Consider the following 15789-nt stretch of genomic DNA (forward strand, 5'->3'; position numbering starts at 1 on the left):
ATCAGGTATGGAATAGATTGTTTCCTCTCACACAGAAAAAGAAATGCAAAGCATTTTTTAAAAATTATAACATGCAATACAAAGAGATAGAATAGAATGTAGTTGTTTGGTTGTTTTTTTTTTAACCTTACCTTCTGGCTTAGAATCAATACTGCATGTTGGTTCCAAAGCAGAAGAGCAGTAAGAGCTAAGCAATGGGGATTAAGTGACTTGCCCAGGGTCACATAGCTAAGAAGTGTCTAAGGCCAGATTAGAACCCAGGACCTTTTGTCTCCAGGCTTGGCTCTCAATCCACTGAGTTGCCTAGCCACCCTGCTAGAATAGAATTTAGTAGCAATTAATTTACTTCTTGCAAAGCAACCTGGGAAGCTATTATTCATTCAGCCTTGTTGAGATGTAAAAAAGATTTTTACAAAATTGCTAATTAACCATGTCACATTAACTTCCATTGGCATTGTCCAATCAAAAAGCCAAACCTGATTTTTCCAGTTGCCTTTTTCTAATACTGACATATCCCTTGGTACCAGCCTCCTCCTGCCACTGTTTCAGCACTCTCTCTGCCACCATGCTGCTCGGCTGCCAGGTAAGGGGAACATAAACCCAGCTGCTGCAATATCTGCAGATCTTTCCATGCCCACGGGTTGAGGGTAAAGGAAGGAAACACAAACGAGATACAAAGGCAGCCAGCATTCCTGGCACAAGCCTGATTGGTCAAGTCCAGGCCCCTCACCGTTATGTTAGAAGAGGGAAGAACTATCTTCCACCTTAGTCTAAAATTCGCTATCAGATCGAAATTCTGAGACAGTAGGCTCAGTCCTTTAGGCTCAACAGCTGATCAAGAAACTCTCAGGAGATGAATCATATCTACCCAAAAGCTGGCCCCAAAAGTTCCCTCTCAGCAAAGTGGAATTGCAGCTGCATATGATGGAAGATGGGGAAAGGTCCTATTATACAAGCATTCTTCCAACCTCATCTCATCTACTGACAAAGCATAACTTTAGGGCAGATTGGAAGACCATTTTCTAATTCTGTCCTTAAATTTTTTTAAAAGAAATAATATTATGGGCAGCTAAATGGCTCAATAGTTAGTGAGCCAGGTCTGCAGTAGAAAGGTCCTGGGTTCAAATCTGATCTCAGAAGCGTCCTAGCTGTGTGACCCTGGGCAAATCACTTAATCCCACCTGCCCAGCCCTTAGTGCTGCTCTTCTGCCTTGGAACCAATACTGAGTATCAATTCTAAGTCAGAAGGTAAGGATTTTATGTAAAAATAAAGAAAATAACTTTCAATTTCCAAAAGACTCAACAATACAAATCCCAAATCCAAGATTTCCTGCTTGTATGACTATCTGGGGGCCTCAGTTTCCTTATCTAGAAAATAAACGAGGTTAGACAAGATAACCTCACTGGTGCCTTTTGCCTATTAATCCTTGATCCTAAGACACATGTACCCAAGGTTATAAAAAAGTAAATGATCCCTTTAAAGCAACACCCTCACATTATTACCAAAATAAGTGGATAACATAATCAAATAATATTGTAAAGGGTTTGATGAATGATCTTTGCCCATGATATTTAGTTCAAAGAGCCTTCAGGCATGCTGATAATAATACAGTCGTTAATCAAATAACTGCACAGAGGCTGGTGGTAATTATATCAAGTGATAAACGTGTAATCAAATCAGGCCTTGGATTTGGGAAGCTGTTTTTTGTGCAAAGTACAGCTTTAAAGAATAGCCTCAGTGTGACATATTCAGGATGGAGGGAAGCCGACATGGCAGCCATCTGTTTAGAAGCAGCAGGGGTAGAAAATTCAAATCCAAAAATACAAGCATCTACAGCTCAGGGCAGTCCCTAAGAGAGTGCCAAGCCTTGTGTAAATCACACCATGTCCTCTGCTCCTACCTCCACCATGTTTATCCAGGTAAATTCAACTGAAAATGAAAATGACTCTCAATGACCACCTTGAAGCTGGGGTGGAATTGGGTGAGGAGTCTTTAAAGAGCAGCCTAGATGCTTGGGAAATGAGGCAAGGTGGGGGGAATGATCCCACTTTCTTTGCTTTGTTCTTGGTAGGAAGGCTTATGGATCTCAGAAACTGGACCCTCCATTCCATTTGAGTATCAAGTAAGACAGCCACTTCCAAAATGAGTAGATCCAGGTAACTTCCCAGGTCCCTCCCAGCTCTATAAACTAGGTTCCTTTTCTCCATCTGCTCCCTCCATGAACCATTGTCCATCACTAACAACCAAAAGCTTTGATGATTACTATTGTGGACCCTACCCTCCAGAGAGCTCTGCCTCTCCTTCCACAGATAAAAAATTTGCATCTCCACTACCACTGTTCTACATTCATGTAAATTCCTCTCCTCCACAGGTTGTAGCAGCTGATTCCCCCTCCAAAGTAAACAATTCAAATGCTGCTCCATTTTACATAGTCATGCACACAGAGAAAGGGGTCCCTTAAACTGAAGGTGTTAATTTTGATATTTTTTATGAAGGATTTTTTTTTCATTGCTCAAAATCTATTTCCATATTATTACTATTTGCAATAGAGTGGTCATTTAAAGTCAGCATCCCCAATCATATCCCCACTGAGCCATTTGATCAATTAAATGTTTTTCTTCTGTGTTTCTGCTCTGACAGTTCCTTCTCTGGATATGAATAGTTTTCTTTCTCATAAGTCCCTCAGAATTGTCCTGGGTCATTCCATGGCTGCTAGTAGAGAAGTCCATTATGTTCAATTGTGCCACAGTGTATGTCTGTTTATAATGTTCTCCTGGTTCTGTTCCTTTCACTCTGCATCAATTCCTGGAGGTCTTTCCAGTTCACATGGAATTCCTCCAGTTCATCATTCCTTTCAGCACAATAGTATTCCATTACCAACAGATACCACAATTTGTTCAGCCATTCCCCAATCGAGGGATATGCCCTCCTTTTCCAATTTTTTGCCACTATAAAGCACAGCTATGAATATTTTTGTACAAGTCTTTTTCCTTATTATCTCTTTGGGCTACAAACCTGGGTCAAAGGGTAGGCATTCTTTTAAAGCCCTTTGGGCATAGTTCCAAATTGCCTTCCAGAATGGTTGGATCAATTCACAGCTCCACCTGCAATGCATTAGTGTTCCAATTTTGCCACAATTCCTCAAACATTTATTATTTTCCTTTACTGCTAGGTGTTAGGTGGTACTTCAGAGTTTTTTTTTTGATTTGCATTTCTCTAATTATGAGAGATTTAAGACACTTTTTCATGTGTTCATTGATAGTTTTGATTTCTTTATCTGAAAACTGCCTATTCATATCCCTTGATCATTTATCAATTTGGGAATGGCTTGATTTTTTTGTACAATTGACTTAACTCCTTATAAATTTGAGAAATTAGACCTTGTCAGAGGTTTTGTTACAAAAATTTTTTTTCCCAATTTGTTGCTTCCCTTCTAATTTTGGTTGCATTGTTTTTGTTTGTACAAACCCTTTTTGATTTAATGTAATCAAAATTATTCATTTTACATTTTGTAATATTCTCTATCTCTTGATTGGTCTTAAACTCTTTCCTTTCCCATGGATCTGACAGGTATACTATTCTATGTTCACAAAATTTACTTGTAATTTCCCTCTTTATATTTGTCATTTACCCAGTCTGAATTTATCTTGGTATAGGGTATGAGATGTTGATCTAAACCTAATCTCTCCCGTACTGTTTTCCAATTTTCCCGCCAGTTTTGGGTTCTTGTCCCAAAACCTAGGATCTTTGGGTTTATCATACACTATCTTGCTAATGTCATTTACTCCAAGTCTATTCCATTGATCTACCCTTCCGTTTCTTAGCCAGTACCATATTATTTTGATGATCACCACTTTATAGTACACTTTAAGATCTGGTACTACTATTAATTTTGATTTTAACCACCTTTGGGTTGCCCAAAAATCATCAATAAGAACATGAAATTCCTTACACATTTATTCTCAAGTCTTGTGAAGCTATTCCTTCCAGCTCCAAAATGATACTTGGCTGAACAATGGCCTGGAAAAAAATAGTATATCTTGGAAACTTTCCCAAAACAAAATTGTTCAATTGTGACCAGCTCGTCATGACCATATTTGTAGTTTTCTTGGCAAAGATACAGGAGGGTTTGCCATTTCCTTCTCCAGCTCATGTTATAGATGAGGAAACTGAGGCAAATAGGATTAAGTGACCTGTGTCTGGCTACATAGCAAGTGTCTGAAGCCAGATTTGAAATTTCAGAAGATGAATCTTCCTTACTTCAGGTACAGCACTCTATCCACTATCCCACCCAACTGCCCCCCCAAATCCTTTTACATGATATAGAAATTGGATCCATGATTTCATTGAGATAGGGAACTCTCAGATGAAGAAGAATTGCTTTTACCAGCAGTTGTGATTTTGATTGGTTTTGCTTAATTATGTTACCTCATTATAATAGAAGGTTCATTAGATGACAGGTGGTATGTATGGAAATACAGTTATACAAATAAAAAAATCTTCTAAACTATATGATTATATTCAATTATGAATAGAAATGCCTGGTATAAAAAAGGTATCAACAATATATTTTTTCTTTAATAGTACATGTTGAGCATAAGGGGAAGCTTTTGAGACTGCATGATAAAGAAAAAAGGAAACGAATTCCTTCAACTGAAAATACTTATTATGAGTTTGCCTCAAAATAGCTTGTGGCCACATTCCAGTAAACAGAGAATCCCTGTGATCTACAGTACAAAGTCTTTTTCATTTCCCCTCAAGGATATGATAAATACAATAAGCATAACAAAAGGTAAAGGTCATTCGGGTTGCTAGGATACACTATCCATGTGTTAATGTCTTTTGCTGATTCATGCTTGTTCAGATACTAGGGACATGTTATCATTATTAATAATCCTCATAGGAATACCTTTGGTTCACAGTAGTACTTTTCCTTTGAAAATCTCTTAAGTATTCTGTTCCAGATAATTATGGAACAGCCAAGGTTCTAGGGTATTTTTAGTCATCTATTTCTAGAACATCAGTATACATAGTGAAAGTATAAGCCTTCAAAATCCCATCTTTATACTCATACCCTACTAATTAATTTAACTAGTAAAGATGCAAAATGCCTTGAAATTTTGAAACATGATAATTTAATTTTCCTTTAGAGTATTATTTAAATTTTGAAGGGAAATCATGAAATACTTTTTATTTTGCTGCAGTTTTAGCATATTTTACAGACCTAAAGTTAAGACATTTTAAAAATCTTTTTAAAATTTTAAAAGAAGGGGGCAGCTAAGTGGCTCAGTGGACTGGGAACCAGGCCAGAGATGGGAGGTCCTGGATTCAAATCTAACCTCAGATACTTCTAGCTGTGTGACCCTGGACAAGTCACTTGACCCCCATTGCCTAGCTCTTACCACTTTTCTGCCTTGGAACCAATACGCAGTTTGGATTCCAAGATGGAAGGTAAGGGTTGTTTTTGTTTTTAATTTTTAAAGAAAAAGGAAAAATAAGAAAATAAATCTCATTTCTTTTTAAAACCATAGTTTACTTAGCAATAATTATACAATAATGAATATAATTTCTTCTTGAGTTTATTGTCATTATTATTTTTTAAATTAATAAATAAGATTTCATATGCTATGTGTTTTGGCATATAACAATCTCCAAAAAAGTTAAAACTATGGGTAATACAAAGGAGAAATATATAATTTGTTAAGCTTAAGCTTAATTATTAGGCTTAAGCAGATTGTAGGATATTGCCAGTGATGACCTGAATATGGAAAATGGCATCAAAAGATAATCAAGGAAATAAATAAGCAGAAATATATGATCAAAAAAGAAATGGGAAACATGGAAGGAGAATAGACAACATAAGAGATGTATGTGCATTCATATGATGTTAAGAGACTTCGAAGAAGGAATCTAGGATAATGGTTAGGTTCCATGTGGAGGACTTGTAGAAGAGTATGGACTTAAGTTTAACAAGACGAGGAGAAATAAAAAATTTAAGATTGGAGGAAGTATTCATAATGAAATCATAGAACTATTATTACCTTTTAGTAAAGGAATCAAAATCCTGATCTTAAAGTATATAGAATTCTGCTTGAAGCATTGAGCAAAATACAATATTTAGATAGGATACAGTCCTTATGGGATGAGAAGCTTACAAGGAGTTAAGGCACATATACATGTAACCATCAAATACAATCATGTGCAATAAAAGCACAAAATAGTGTTGTGTAAGGTTTTCAAGTGAAAAGTTTTTACTAATAAGCGTCAAGGTTTAGTGAAGTCTTTGTGGAAGAAATGACTTTTGAATTGGGCTTTAAAGGAGATGAAAGATATTCAATTGGCAAAGAGAGAAAAAGCTATGTTATGTACAAAAATAAAAAGTTAAATTATAGTTCAAGTGCAGAGGACAAAGAAAGAAATAAGATGGAAATTTTGCTAGTTTATGAGAAGCAGGCAAAACTCAAAGAACAGAAGACACAAACTTTCAATATTATATTATGCAATCTCCATGCCATCAAGGAAAGTGAAAGGAGAGAGAGAAAACCAAAGTTCACTAAAAATAAAAATTTTTTGCTACATAGGAAATCCAACAGATCTCATTTTCTGAGCTATGGGCATTTTCTACTTCTTTTGATTCCTTAGCTCTCTTGGGGATCTCAAGGTCATGAACAAAGGAAAGACCAATTCTTTCTTTGTTTTCTAACTTTGTTTTACAGTTATAAAACTTTTTCTCATAATTCTCTGTCCTAAGCCCCTTGAGTAATTAGAGTTCTGAGCTCATTGTGTCTAACTTGTTCAGAAATAAGTGGCTCCTCCTGCCAGTGTCTTCTGTACTCTTGGTCTTTAGAGACCTAGTCAGGAAAGGTACATATCCAATTCCTAGATCAAAAGTCAGCAAAGGGACCAAGTCCTTCTCTCTTCTCCCTTCTCTCCTTGGAAACAGAAGTACACATTACTTTTGCATTTAGAATATACTTGATTGCTTGTCCTCAGCAGATGAGAATTTTAATGATGTAAACAGTTTCAGCTGTTTTCTAAACATCTTTCTTCCTGTTGTGTGGTTTTTTGAAATTGTTTTGGAAGAGCAAAGGGCTAGAATTGTTTGAAGTAGTGTCTTTTGGACAAGAGAGTAAGCTGTTCTCTTTGCCCCAAGGGGTAGAACTAGAATCCAGGGTTTGGAAGTGGCAAAAAATATGTATATATGGGCTTGATGTAAGGAAAATCTTTCTAACAGAGCTATCCAAAAATGAAATTGGTTTCCCAGATCTTTAAGTGAAGGCTGTGACCCCTTTTTTAAGTGTATTGTTAAGAGGAATCTAGTTCATGAAATCAATAAATAACCTCAGAGATCCCTTGACTCTGAATTCTGTAATAAAATTATATGAGCATTTTAACAATTTCCACAGAAGTAACATAACAATTCTTGCATATCCTGACGATGGTTTTGTAATGGTACCTGTTTGGCTTTCCTCTTAGAACAATCTATAGCTAGTCTAACTATATTCCTTATGGCTTATTCTTCACTTACTATCTAGAGTTTTGCATGACATTTTCCTAGAGCCCTGCCTGATTTTGCATATTTATCTTGCCTTGTGTAATGGGGATAATTTGAGGAAAGGTGTGTGGTACAAGGGAATTTTGAAAGGAGGTTGTCAGGGACTTGCTAGGTGGGTAATCTAGGTTACAGGTAGGCTGGAATAAGGAGATTCAGGATATAATAGGGCTGAAGTCAGGAGTATAACACTGAAAGGAACAAGATCTTCAGGGAGAGGGAGAATTCATCTAAACAGGCAAAGACAACAGGGTTTATAGACTAGGATTTAGACTTAAGCACAAATTGAGGGAAATAGACTGAACTGAAATTAACTACAGGCTTTAGTTAATTTCACAGGAAGGGACTTTTTTTGAAGTTACACCTTCCTTCAAGATGGATACCCCGGCTTCCCTTCAAGCCCAGAGAATGTTGTTTCTTTCCCTCTTCTTCCCTCTCTTAACAACTGACAAACTAACTAATAGGTCTGTTGAAACACAAAAGGGTTTATTATCTTTAAGGATGATTTGTCAGGAAAGTGGATTGAGAAAGCCCTAACAGTTGTTCACAGGAACCTCAGGTGGGGGAAGGGAGGCAGAGATGGAGTCTGAGCAAGGTCCTGCCTTAGCTCAACTTTCAAGGTGCTCTTGATATCTAAAGGGAATAAAATGATGACTAACCAATTTCTTTAGATAAGATACTATCAAATTATAGTTAAACCCCTCACAGATTTGAACGACTCTCTAATTTACTCTCCTTATTCACTCCACAGACATATAAGGTAAGTGAAGGAAGGTAGGAAATAATATAGGGAATGAAGATACAAAGGGTTTATCTAAACTAACAATTCTTAAATAAATAATTCAAATCTGGACTAAATTTCAATTCTACAGATAGGCAAGGAAACAGCTCAGCTGGTCAGAAACTCTCTCCACGAGATTCCCCAAAACCAACTGACTCCTCTCCCTCAAGATTCCAAACCCCTAACTGATTTCAGAACTCAGCCAAAGCTTGAAAAAACTATCATGACCCCCTCTCTCTGTACTACACTTGCCATCCATACTTCCTAATCAATCAGACCAGCTTCCTTCCTTTCTTTTTTCTTTCCTTCCTAAATAAATTTTTACTAATATTTTCTGTGCCTTACATCATCATCTCTAAGTCTCTTCCCTATTCCCCTCCTAAAAAGTTATCATATATGACAGAGAGAACTTTTAGAGAGTAAAAAAAAAAATCAACCCAAATTATCAATATATTTAAAAAGTCAGTCTGCCCTTTGATCCAGCCATACCACTGCTGGATTTATACCCCAAAGAGATCATAAGGAAAAAGACATGTACAAAAATATTTATAGCTGCACTCTTTGTAGTTGCAAAAAACTTGAAAATGAAGGTATGCCCTTCAATTGGGGAATGGCTGAACAAATTGTGGTATCTGCTAGTGATTGAATCCTATTGTGCTCAAAGGAATAATGAACTGGAGGAATTCCATGTGAGCTGGAACAACCTCCAGGAACTGATGCAGAGTGAAAGGAGCAGAACCAGGAGAACATTGTACACAGAGATGGATACACTGTGGTACAATCGAATGTAATAGACTATGCAATGATCTATGCAATGATCTAGGACAATTCTGAGGGACTTATGAGAAAGAACACTATCCATATCCAGAGAAAGAACTGTGGGAGTAGAAACACAGAAGAAAAACATTTCCTTGATCACATGGTTTGATGGTGATATGATTGGAGATGTAGACTCTAAATGATCACTCTAATGCAAATATTCATAATATAGAAATAGGTCTTGATTAATGATACATGTAAAACCCAGGGGAAATGCACATCAGCTATGGGGAGGGGATTGGAGGGGAGAGAAAGAACATGAATCATGTTACCATGAAAAATTTTTCTAATAAAAATAAATACATTGAAAAAGTCAGAAAAATGTGCAATTTATAACATCTGTGTACATTACATTGCCACAAAAGGGTGGAATAGAAGTGTCTTCTCATAACTCTCTTGAATTCTGCTTGATCTTTATAATTTTATTACATTTACTTTTTTTTTTTGGTGTGTTACTGTACATATTGTTTTCTTGGTTCTGCTTACTTCACTTTACATCAGTTCACTTAGATCTTTTTCATGCTTCTTTGTTTTCATCACATTCATTATTTCTTGCAGCAGTCATATTTTTTTGCATTTATGTACCACAATTTGTTTAGCCATTTCCCATTTGAAGGTATCTATTTTGTTTCCAGTTCTATGAAATCACAAAAAGTGCTGCTATAAATATTTTGTTGTATATGGGGACTGTTTTCTTATTGATGACTTCCTGGGAGTATAAGCCCATTAATGGAGTCTTTGGTTCAAAGGGTATGTACATTCTATCATCGTAAGTGTATTGTTCCAAATTGTTTTCCAAATGGTTGAACCATATCACAGTTCTACCAATAATGCTTCAGAGAGTCTACCTTCCCACAATCCCTCCAATATTTATCATTGCCATTTTTGGTCATTTTGCCATATTTTTTCCATTTTTTAAATAACAAGCATACATTTTTCTCTCCCCTCCCCCACTGAAAAAAAATAAGAACAAAACTTTTGTAACAAATATGCCTAGTTAAGGAAAAGAAATTCTTGCATTGGTTATGTCCAAAAAATATGTCTCCTTCTGTACACAACTCTCTGTCAGGAAGTGGATAGCATGCTTGATCATTGATTCTCTGGAATCATGATGGTTATAGTATTGGTCAGAGTTCTTAAGTCTTTCAAAGTTGTTTTAGCAATGTTGTTGTTATTGTACAAATTGTTCTCTTGGTTTTGCTAATTTTACTCTGCATTAATACAAGCTTTCCCATGTTTCTCTGAAACCTTCCTTTTCGTAAATTCTTATAGCACAATAGGATTCCATTACATTCATATACCATAATTTGTTCAGTCATTTCCCAAATGAAAGGTATCTATTTAGTTTTCAGTTCCTTGCTACTAGAAAAATAGCTGCTATGAATAATTCTGTACATATGGGTTCATTTCTTCTTTGATCTCTTTGGGGTGTAGGCCTAATAATGGTCCAGCTTTCCAGTGTAGCATTAAATGTACACAATGGCAAGATAATTCTGTTCATTAAAAGAACTGCTACAACACCAAAATTCTGTGGGGCCATGTACTTGGACAAAGGCTTGATTGCTTTTGCTGGCAAAAACTGGGGAAACAAAAGAGAAAAAGAGTCAGCTTTTTTAAGAAAACAGTAATCCAAAATTGGACATTAAGGGTGTATTCATCTTTTGGGGAATTGCTAAATAAATTGTGGCACATGAATATGATGGAATATTATTGTACATTAAGAAATTATCAATTTGGCAATTTCAGAGGAAACTGAAAAGATCCCTTTGAACTGATGCAGAGTGAAATGAGCAAAATTAGGAGAACAGTATATACAATAACAACATTATGAAGAAAAACATCTTTGAAAGGACTTTCCCTAGTGTAATGATAAACCATGAGTCCAAAGGACTGAAGATGAAACACATAACTCACCTCTAGCCTTAAGAGATGAGTGACTTAACATGCAGTATAAGACCTTGATCTAAATAGAAAAATTTCAGCATATTCCATTCTGCTTTAAGAAGTGAACTGTAATCCCATGCAGCCTATAAACCAAGGAATAGCTTTCCACCCTCTTTAAGTTCTCCCTGAGAGGTTTCTCTCCTAATAAGGGAGGTCGAGATTATTCTCACTTATGTTTGGGGGAAGACAATTCTACCATTACTTGTTTCCCTCCTAGTATTTACACTGCTTTTATTTCTTAATTAAGACTCCTTTAATTGCATTGGTGACTCTTCCATTCTGGACCTACTAAAAGAGAGTATTGTCCTGATAAAGGCTCAAATTGATATTTGTATAACTAATTCCCCATAACAGCCATGATAATTCTGGAAAAAGTAGAAAAGAGCTTCAGAACTAGAGTTTTCAAAGTTTTCAGGGGCCCAATTGTTACATTTATATGAATATGAAATCCAAAATCTATTTTAAATTACTTATGTTTCCCAAGGTTCTTGGGTATTGTTTATATTAATACAAAGACATATACCACTGAAAATCACAATCTGGATCTTTCCCAATGACAAACAGAATCCCAAAGTTAAAGGGTAAAAAGCCTTATTTTGTGGTTCTTTGCCTTCTTATAATGCAATATTGAATTTATGACTATAAAGTAAAGCACAAATTTAAATAACAGGAATTATCCCACTAATAATTTAATAACTCATAATTATACATTAAATAGATATGTGGATATTCATGCCTCTAACTTCTGAGCCCTTCTGTAATCTAGTGATTTTTTATTAAAGGTCTCAAATGTCTTTCATTTGTTTTCCTGGTTATGAAAAAAGGAAGTGTGACATATAAAATTATAGAACATTACTAATACTGAAATTATTCATGGAAATATTTGGTTTATTTTTTAAATCCTTGATTAAAACTGCACATATAATTTAATGAGTTACAATGCTGACTACTGTACTAATTGTATGTTGGAGGTTGAATTTTGGACCTGTAAGACTCTACACACACATAACCCAATGTGCTTTTAATTACTTCCCCTTTCTGAGTTAACTGTGGGAAATAAGGGAAAGACTTAGCAAGAGTGATGCCAGTCAGTCCGTGAAAAAGCATTTATTAATTGTTTATGTCAGCACGTTCTCAAAAAGTAGGTCACTGAAATATATTTTTAAATGTACACAAAAGAATAGGAGGAATTTAAGAAAAAAAGCACAAAAAAGCAGGATTGTTTGCAAAGTAAGGTAGATCTGTCATTTATGACTAAAAAATTAAGTGATGAGAAATGGAGATTCTGTACAATATCTCTTTTTGTGTTCTGCTATGTGTATGGAAATGATGGAGGAAGGTTTGGGTATTTAAGTTCAGAATTTAAAAATGTGAGATCTTCAAAGTTACTGATTCTTATGACATAACTTTAAACTTTGCTCTACTAACCCAAGGAGGATATGCCCTGATACACACCCACTTAATTCTTTCATTTCCAGTTTATTATAAAACTAACTAAGAATACTTCTATAACATGTCAGAAAATCCTACTTGTTTTTCAGGTTCAAAGCTACTCATGTATTTGTATTAAATAAAGAAAGAGAAAACAATATCCCACAAAATTGAATGGGAAAATATTTAGGTGGGTTAAAAGGTGGAGCCATTTGTTTAGTGTGTTAAATTTATACCTAATATACACAGCTTTAAAATAATTTGCTAGAGCTTTAAAAGAATGCCTGCCCTTTGATCCAGCCATACCACTGCTGAGTTTGTACCCCCAAAAGATAATAAGGAAAAAGACTTGTACAAAACTATTTATAGCCATGCTCTTTGTGGTGGCAAAAAATTGGAAAGTGAAGGGGTATCAGTCGATTGGAGAATGGCTGAATAAATTATGGCATCTGATAGTGATGGAATACTATTGTGGTGAAAGGTATAATGAACTGGAGGAATTCCATGTGAACTAGAAAGACCTCCAGGATTTGAGCAGAACCAGGAGAACACTGTACACAACACTGTGTCACAATCAATGTAATGGACTTTTTACTAGCAGCAATGCAATGACCCAGGACAATCCAGAGGAACTTATAAGAAAGAACGTTATCCACATCCAGAGAAAGAACTGTGGAAACAGAAATGCAGAAGAAAAACATATGATTGATCACATGGTTCAATGGGAATATGATTGGGGTTTTGATGTTAAAAGATCACTCTACTGCAAATATGAAAAACATGGAAATAGATCTTGAACAATGATAACTCGGTGGAACTGCTTGTCAACTTGAGGCAGGGTAGGGCAGAGGGGAAGATCATGAATCATGTAACCATAGAAAAATATTCTAAACAAAAAAAGGGAAAAAATAATTTGCTACGTGAAATACAATTAGTCTTCCCTTTATGTCTTTTTGTTTGAAAAGTAACAATTGGGTTTATATTTTGTTTTGTCTTTTGTCAGATTTAATTTAAAGAAAATGTCAAAAGTCTTATACTTAGTTGACAATGTTGTTAGTAAAGACATATTCCCTGGTTCCAGTCATCCCAGTGAAGAAGTTTCATCTTTCTGGAAGAAAATTCCTTTTTTCCCATTTTTATTTTTCCCCTTTAGCAATATTTTACTTCACCCCCACTTTTATGTAAAAGCAATTTTTAGTGTTCCTTTTCTAACATTTTGAGTTCCTCATTCGCTCTGTTCCTCACACCTACTCCTCCTCTCTCCCTAAGAAGGTAGTTCGTTTGCTATTGGTTATACATGTACTATCATATAAAACAGATTTCCTGTGAGAAAATTCTTGACCAAATGTCATTCCCAGTTTCTTCATTTTCATTTGTACCCAGCAACCAGAAGCTATAAAATACGAAATCAAGCTTTATATTGTTGCATCTTACAACCAGCGTTTCCCAGCACAAGGAATGGATTCAAACAACTTGAAGCAAAGGGTTTAAGGAAGAGTTTGAGAATGGCCCATTAGAAATAGAAGCCTTTTGGGAGCTTAGTCACTATTCTTCAGTATCAGCATTTCACTAATTACTTGTTTGTAGATCTCCATATATCTCATAACATCACTAAATATCTGATTCTTTCTCAAAGTCCAAGGAACATCAAAGACCATTTAGTTGCAATAAAAATAGCAAACATTTGCCTAAGACCGTTAAGGTCTGCAAAGCACTTTCCCCACAACCACCCTATAAAACAAGTATTAACACTCCTATTTTACAGATGAAGAAACCAAGCTTTAGAAAGGGAAAAGGGCTTGTGTCAGTGTAAGCATCCCTACTGAGATTTGTGTCTCCTAAGGCAAAATTTGGGTTGTTTTTTCTTTCTCTACACCACATTGTCTCTCATTTCTATTAATCCCTCTGCACGGTACTTCTATGTCCATTTTCTACTTAAACGATCCTTGCATACTAAAAGCTGCAGCATTTTTCCACTATGCACTATGGGAGTCACTAAAAACACTTTCCTTTGTGACCTTAAGCACGTCATTTAGCATCTTTAGGCTTCAGTTTTCTCACATAAAATGGAGTTACTCAGTAATGCCACGATCTAGGACAATAAATGAGGGACTTAACGACAAAGAATGTTCTCCATCTCCAGAGAAAGAACTGATGGAGTTGGAATGCAAATCAAAGTATACGATTTTTCTCTTTAATTTATTTGGGGATTTTGATTTTATGTGAGTATTCTCTTATAAAGAACCAACAATAAGGAAATGTGTTTTACATGATAATATATATATAACCCAGATCAAATTGCTTTACCAGCTCTGGGAAGGGGGAGGAAAGAGAAGGAAAGAAACAATTTGGATAATATAACTTCAGAAAACTTATGTGAAAATTTATTACATGTAATTAGTAAAATAAAATATCTTTATAAAAAATAAACAGTAGGAAACTCTACTGGTCAACATTAATTAAGCACCTAATATGTTCACGCTCTCATGTGCTAAATGACCAGAATCCAAAGGAAACCAAAAAATGGTCCTTGCCCTCAAGGAGCTTACAATCTAACCTGAGGCGGGGGAGGAGGCCTGTAACTAATGGAGATCCGTATTTTCTATGTAATATATAGGATCAAGAGGTTAAATAATTTGTTCAGGGTCAGGAAGCCAGTTGGCGTGTCTGAGTTGGAACTTGAATCCAGGTTTTGCTAACTCTGAAACCTGATTTCTATCCACCATCTACTATGGCTCTCTACCACTCAAAAATTATTATTATTATTGCTGTTATTATTGTTATTATCTTTAATCTTTTCGATCGTGAGAGTTCGTGTATAAAGCAAAGAGTAGAAATGGGATCAAGGACTCCCGGGAATACAACCAAACCCATGCTTGTTGGTATTTGAGGGCTCTGGGGCGCGGATTTATTGCTTTAAAGGAGAGAGCATAAGATTTGGTTTTGCTTGTTTTCTATGGCCAACTGCTGGAATGAGAAATGTTTTCCAAGTGCGCCTGAAGCAGTGTTGGCTCGGGTGCCCAATGGAACAAGCAATGGCAGCGGTGTGTGCACAGAAGAAAGCACGGAGGCTGAGAAGATCTTGGGCCTTTGCGTGATGTGCCCTCGTAGTTCCGTGCAGAGGGACTGAATGACTCACAAATCCCCAAGATTCACGCGGTCTCTCCCCACAGCCCGGGGGCCCACAAAGAGGGGTGGTTCTCCCGCGATCCATCCGTAAGAAGGAAGGACAGGCTGTTGTCCCAGGACGCACCTCCTCCA

This window comes from Gracilinanus agilis, chromosome 6 (genome assembly GCF_016433145.1).
Source record: "Gracilinanus agilis isolate LMUSP501 chromosome 6, AgileGrace, whole genome shotgun sequence".
Lineage (NCBI taxonomy): Eukaryota > Metazoa > Chordata > Mammalia > Didelphimorphia > Didelphidae > Gracilinanus > Gracilinanus agilis.